Here is a 7,683-nt window from a genome sequence, read left to right on the forward strand (position 1 = left end):
TTTTGTAATGCCACTAAGACATTGTTAGAAACCTCAGACATTTCAGATCTGGTTTTCTTGGATAATGCCATATAAATGGAAAACTTGGTTATGGGCTGAACTACAAGGATTCCTTATGCTTCTACTTATTGTCTTCCTTTTTACTCTCATAATAAAATATTTTCTAGAAAGATAAGGGCAACTTATGCCTTACATTCTGGAATCTCTTTTACTAGTTGGGCCCCGTGAACAACCCAATAATTACGCTCAGAACTGATGTCAAGACATCAAAGAGTCAGTTGAAATATTGTTTTATTTTGTTTTGTTTTTGAGAACTTGGCTAGGGACAGGGTCAGTTCTTCCTCTTGAGCAACTGATTATGTCCACATCACTAACTCTTCAGTTATTGGGCTCTCATAGTTTCGGTCCACCGTGCACCCACCCTAAATGCCCAGGACTTGGGTACCAGGTAGCTACATACAGATCCTATTCCCCAGAACTTGTGAAATTATTCAAATTAGATAATCCACAGAGAGCTCACAAAACATACCTAACCCCATGCCACTTACCATACATAAGCTGCCTTCTACAACTTCCGTGTGCTGCTACAATGACTCCAGGTCCAACCCCCTGTGTGGCAGCCTCCTCTTGTTTAGAAACATAAGTACCAAAGAGTTCTGCTTTCATCAGTGTTATGTACTGCTATCAAAAAGTCCTTAAATCTTGTAAAACAGTTGTGTATACCTCAAGTCTGATATACTATGCTATTAATTTTGACTCTTTTATCAAAATAATACAAATAATAAAAGGTAACCTCTGTGAACATGAGAAAATTCCTTCTTTTATTTACCAGTCATTATTCTTTTCACATAAATTACATGTTTAGGGATGCCTGGGTGGCTCAGTCGGTTAAGCGTCTGCCTTCAGCTCAGGTCATGATCCCAGGATCCTGGGATCAAGTCCAGCATCAGGCTCCTTGCTCAGCGGGGAGCCTGCCTCTCCCTCTGCCTGCCGCTCCCCGTGCTTATAATCTGTCTCTCTCTCTCTCTCTCTCTGACAAATAAATAAATAAAATCTTTTAAAAAAATTACATGTTTAGATTTCTTTAGTTAGAATAGATTACATATTTTTGCACATTTACTGCACAAAGTATCAAAGGTATCTGCATTAATATAACAATTAGAACATAGAAAGGGAAATTATGTTTCAGAAATGGAATGTTTCAGATCGCATTTTTCTTTTTCTATAATCTTTCCACTCTAACCATTAAACTATTATATATAGCCTAAAAATCATTATCTATCTGAAATTGCCACCTAATTAACAATATTACTTTAATTATGAAAGATTATGGAAGTCCACAGATTAGAAGTTAACTCACAAATTTTAGTAAAGGAAATAAATTTGGCATTGAAATTTTTCTTATTGTTTACAAATTAAACAAAATAGTTAACAAAAAGTACTCTATCTGTATGTATAGTATATAGTTCCATATGAGAACTAGTAGAATGAGCAGCAGAGAAAGAATATATAAAACTAAAAAAATATGAAACTACAGAATTATATTATCATTGATTTCACTGTCTTAAATAATCAAGTAAACTAAACTTTCTACATTTTTTTTAAATTGACACTTAAAATAGGGTTTGCTTCCATTTTTAGAGAGGCAGAGAGATGAGAGAAAACAGCTTAAACCCAGGGAGAAAGTCTCACCCTGTAAATATACACCACAAAACTACTGCAAAGCCCTGAAAATTATAGAGCTTTGGAGGGGCCCGATATTCTGTGTAGTGGGGTTTTAAAAGACACCAGTGAGGCATTCTGGCAGAATGACAATTCCATCAGAGTAGTGACTAAAAAGCCCTCCACTTCCAGTAACATTTTATTTGTAAACTCCTGTCTTTCAGAGTTAAGCAGATGCCATTCTTGTTTAAATTTGACAATGATAAGCCAAAATTGAAATAGAGAGATGGAGATTTTAACATGTACTATGTTACTTTCTTACAGGAAACTAAAAAAAATATCTGATCATTACAGAATATGTTTAAAAATAAAGTTGGATACTTTAGAGGGAAAATTTAAAAGAAGTAAACAGAAAGAATCAACTATTGCATCTGTATGTTGATTTAAAGTGTTCTAGTTATGTGCAAAACAGTTTCCTTCATGTCAATACAACTTATTCTGTTACATCAGTATCTTATTAGTTTTTCTCTTGAAATATCTCTTTTCCTTCATTTGCTACATATGCCAGATACTTCTCAGTAACAAGTACCTTTGGGTAAATGAATCTTATTTATATAAAAGTGACCTAGACCAGAAGAAGCAAGCAAACCACAGCCCTCATGCCAAATCTAACCTGCTGCCTGTTTTTATAAATAAAGTTTTATTGGAACATAGTCATCCCCATTCATTTATGAAATGTCTATGGCTGCTTTCCCACTGTAACAGCAGAGCTGTGTAGTTGCAGCAGAGACTGGACAGCAAAGACTAAAATATTTATCTCTGGTCCATTACAGAAAAAGTTTGCCGATCCCTGCTCTAGACCAAGTCTGTTCAATAGAATGTTCTGTGAGGATAGAAATTTTGTATCTGCGCTGATCAAAAAGGTAGCTACTAGCCACATGTAGTTATTGAGCAAATATGGCTACAGTGATTTAGGAGTTTAATGTTTTTGATATATTTTTAATGCCCACATTTTATTTTGGCAAATCAACCCTAGTGACTCTGAGAAGTTTCTACCAGTATAAATCTGTGCTTATAAAAAACTTTCAGCACTAATACTGAAATGATTATTGGTGCTGCAATGGAAAGCATGTAGTAATTATAACTCTGCTTGTTAATATTAGATCTATCTAGTGAATTTTCTTTATTTCCTTTTCTGAAGACTAATTTATACCTTTCTCTTTCCTCAAACCTCCAAATTGCTGTTCCTTCCTTCACCATATCTCAATTTCGGATCTCACCTTTTAATTTATTGAGAAAATAAAATAAAAGGATGGAAGCATCACTATCTTCCACTGTCAAATCGGCAAAACAAGTCTTCCCTCTGCACTCAAATTTTTATATTCCTTCCTGTTACACTCTATATCAGTTCATATAGTTTGTTCATTTGTTTTAATCTCTCCAGAACACTCTTATAACAATACTATAGTTTATCTGTTTTACTACTAATATGCATTTGAATTTTTTTTTTATACTAAGCTGTGTACATCTAGGTAAGCTGACAAGAGTTTTTCTAAGATACATTCCTAGAAGTGAGATTTCTGTATTGTAGGATTTAGACCCTTTTAAGTTTACTTGATATTGCCAAAGTGGTCTCCAAAATGACTGTGCCTATTTACATTTCTCCTACCAGTGAATGAGAGTTTTTCCTAAACCCTTGCAAAACTTGATATTGTGGCATTTTTAAACAAATTTCAAGGTATGAAATGCTACCTTAGTGTTATCATTTACATTTTTAAAAAATTTATTAGTAAAAGCAAATGTCTTCCCATCTGTATAGCACTAGTTCTTTCAGTGTATCACATTGCTACATTAAGAACATCTATGTACTTATTCATAACATTTATTCTCTTCCCAATAGTGCATTATTACAAACACTGCTCTAGTGAAAGTACAGGAATGTCTTACTATCTGTATTCTCACCATCCAAGTATTTGCTGTAACTTACAAAACTTTCTATTCCAAAGTCATTATTTTTTTAAGGGGGTGCATGCAGAGGGAGAAGGAGAGAGAAATCTCAAGCGGACTCCCTGCTGTGCCCAGAGCTTTACACAGGCTCAATGTCACCACACCGAGATCCTGACCTGAGCAGAAATCAAGAGTCGGACACTTAACCAACTAAGCCACCCAGGCATCTCTATTCCAAAGTCATTATTGAATCAAGAACCTGCACCTTGGTCTGGGGTATAGAATGCACTGCAAACATACATTGGTTGTTTATTAGATAGGATCGGGGTTATGCCTTATGAGTGTTGTTCGAACATATCATGAATCAACACTCATCTTTGCAGCACTTTTTTAGAGAGTGTAGCCTTTCCTAGGCCCTAGCATGAACCTTCCAGTTTCCTGAACTACTTGACACCTTCTCTTCTCTCTTCAAATTGTCAACAATTTTGTCCAGCCTGCAGTCTCAGTAATGACCTTCCTTATAATACCACTCTGATAAAAAAGAAGGAAATCTTCAAAATCACTTGCATCTGTACTTATATATTAGGTCTTTTTTTTTCTGTTCCTATGTACGAAACATCACTGCTGATATTGAAGATTAATCCCTCCACAGCTTTGCTAGATCTTGTCATTAAACTCCTCAGAGCTTTGTTTCCAAAATATCCATTTTGTTTCTACTACATAATCAAATTTTCACTCTTTCCTAGATTATTTCCATCAGCATATAGCCGTATTCAAAAAAGCTTTCCTGGAACCCACATTCTTCAGTTACCACCCTATCATTATACTTCTCTATAGCAACACTCTTGGAAGAAATTATCAATTCTCTTTGTCTATTTCCTCAGCTTTCATTCTTTTTTATCTTAATAACTGCATTAATAATCACCAAATTTCCAAGTCATCAGTCCTCATCTTACTTAACTTCTCAGTAGCTATTAATTTCCTTGCATCACCTTGAAATTCTTTCTCCAGTTGGCCCCTAAGTTGTATTCCTACTTCATTAGCTACTTTTTCATGATCTTTGTAGCTGACTTCTCCTTCTCTCCTGTATTTCTAAATTATCAGGTGCCTCAGAGCTTACCCTTGGCCCTTCCTTCTGTAATTTCACACACTCCCTACAAAACTTTATCCAGTCTCATGACTTTAGATACCATCTATCTATTTTTGACTTCCAAATGTATATCTCCAGGCCTAACTACTTTCTTGATTATGATGACCACTAAATAACATATTGAATTATTAAATTATTATATTGTGCACCTGAACCTAACATAACACTGTATGTTAGTTATACTTGAATTAAAAAAAAAAAAAAGTAGAACTTTTTCCCCACATATCACCCCAGTCTGCTTTTTCTCCCCATCTCAGGGAATGGCATCACCTTCTCTTGTTGTGTTAGATCAAAGGACTTGAAGTCATAATTAATTTCTCTTTTCTTCATATCCTATATGCCAACAACAATTTTTAAAACTATTTAATATGTAGAATGAGATACACACTGTGTCTATCTGCAAAAGCAAGAACAGTGGTTTACAGTATAGATGCTTGTCAAATATCTGTTGAACGATGAATGAATGCAGCAATAAAATTGTTTTTGGGTGAAATATGTAAATCTTTTCTTAAACCATAGTTAGCTTTCAGAACAAAAGAAATGAGGTGTAGCATTGCTTTTATATGCTTCTGTAAAAAATGCTCTAGAAATAGTCAATCGAGATTGTGATTATTTATGTTTTAAATTGATATTCCACGAGCATAATGGTTATGTTCTCTACTTCTTCAGGTGTGTTGTTTTGGCTTTCCTTCCTGGGTGGATTTCCTGATACTTTATGCTATTTCCACATCTTTCAATCTAAATATATAATTTAAGAAAAATTAGCCATTTGTGGAGAAAAGATAGTCCCTGGTGACGTTCCTGGGTATCTAGCAAAAGAAAAAGGCACACACAATTATCCAAGATGGATTTATAGTACTTCTGACAGCACAGGTTAAACAAATAGTTAACAAATTCAAAACAGAGCAATTCCAATTCTTCATTAGAACTCCTGAGTTCTGGTGATGAAACATACAGTAGTAGTTAATTATTCTGATTTAGACTATGAACTACTGTAAGCAATAGTAGGAAGGAAAGGACACTCTACATTGTTATACGAATAAAAAACATACTTTGATGGGTCACAAAGTCTTTCAAATATTAAAGTTTGAGCCTTTTCGCTAATCTACACTTGAGTAGTGTAGTGAGTATCTGTTATTTTTATCTTGCTGGCATCCTTTTCTTTGCTGCTTTTCCTTTGAAAAGGGCAGTTCCTTCTTTCTCTGGGTGGAATCTATAATCACCTGGCTTCACTTCCTCAATTTCATTGTACATATGAAAGAAAAAGTCCAACTTCCTGGGCGCCTGGATGGCTCAGTTGGTTAAGCGACTGCCTTCGGCTCAGGTCATGATCCTGGAGTCCTGGGATTGAGTCCCGCATCAGGCTCCCTGCTCAACAGGGAGTCTGCTTCTCCTTCTGACCCTCCCCCCTCTCATGCTCTCTCTCTATCTCATTCTCTCTCTCAAATAAATAAATAAAATCTTTAAAAAATTAAAAAAAAAAGGACAGGAAAAGATCCAACTTCCTTTTTAAATATTGATAGAAATCTTGGGAAAGGGATGCTATGCACTTTCCTCTGGCATTGCTAAGTGTAAGTATAATCCAAACTATATCTGATGATGGCAAGGAGACAAACTGCTTGAGCATGAAACCATCATAGAGTAAAATTGAGCATAGAGAGGGTACAAAAAAGAGGCATATTTTACAATATTTGATTACATTATTTGTATTCCTGGATCTAGCCATGGCTAAATGATCCCTGAATTTTTATGTTTCTGAGCCAGTATATTCTAGTACTTACTGATTTTTTTGTCACTTGTAACCAAAGTGTCCTTACAAGCACAAGATAAGGTTTCTATGTAAATATTTATGTAATTGTTTTTAATAATTTGTAATTAAAATGTATTAAAGTCATTTTCAAAGTACTCAATATCACTAGAAATAGAAAATATAAGCATTTAGAACATTTGAGTTTTATGTGAAATGACAACATAGCAAATTTTTTCAAAAAATCAACTAATAATACACAGTCTAAATGTAATTCTCACATTGCAGATGTACTAAGAAGGGCAGGATTATATTAAGTGATTGGATTGTTAAATTGATGTGATTTTCTTTATTCTGTCACTGTTACTTCTTAGTCTTCTTTCTGCATCCCTTTCTCTCAATTGCTTTTATTACTCTTTAAACTGTGTGTTATTTCATCCACCTATATGATTTCACCCCTGACCAATATGCTGACTTCCAAATTTGTATCTTCTCCCTGATTTTCAAGTTTCTGTATTCAACTGTTGCTGGATATTCTTTCTTACCAAAAAAAAAAAAAAAAAAAAAGAGTATAATTTATTTCTGTTATTTCTTAGTCTCATGTGAAATCATTATTAAAATTACTGGGTAAATATCAAGAGAGAGGAAATATGAGGAAGTAGCAGCTTTAAAATCTGTTAGTGTACAAGCTTTGCACGGTGGCAGTATCGTAGCCAATGAGGTTTATCCAAGGCACAATTATTGCTAATTAAAATCTGTTAGTGTACAAAATGATATAGCTAAATAGCAAGACAGAAGAGGCTGGGTATGTACATTAACTCCTTCTCCCCTGGGTCCCTTGCTGATCTACTTATTCTGGATAATTAAATCTAACATTAATGGAACAGGTGTTGGGTGACATACCCAACTCATTTCCCACCTTCTCTTCTCAATGCTTTTCTAGTCCTGTAGGGGCCATCTAAATTAACAGCCACCTTATTCAAATTCTGGGAGTGGTTATTGATTTGTCCCTTTCCCCAAGTCCTGAGAGCTAATCAAAGAATTTTCCATTTCAGTGTTCTCCAGTCATTTCTCTGTTCTTCAGCCTGGATCCTACTATCCTCATATTTTGTCTAAAAACTACAGCAACCTCACATTTAGCACATATCACTTTATGTGTCTGTCTATTCCTCTCGAT

The 7,683-nt window shown here is 34.8% G+C and overlaps 1 pseudogene; it reads left to right on the top strand.

Moving 5' to 3' along the window:
* Nucleotides 1–7,193: 7,193 nt before the first annotated feature.
* On the top strand, nucleotides 7,194–7,278 carry LOC123836234 (U4 spliceosomal RNA; annotated as a pseudogene).
* The last annotated feature ends 405 nt before the right edge of the window (nucleotides 7,279–7,683 follow it).

Source organism: Mirounga angustirostris, unplaced genomic scaffold (genome assembly GCF_029215605.1).
Source record: "Mirounga angustirostris isolate CCGP_5_RB_7025 unplaced genomic scaffold, mMirAng1.0.hap1 SCAF_12, whole genome shotgun sequence".
NCBI classification, from domain to species: Eukaryota; Metazoa; Chordata; class Mammalia; order Carnivora; family Phocidae; genus Mirounga; species Mirounga angustirostris.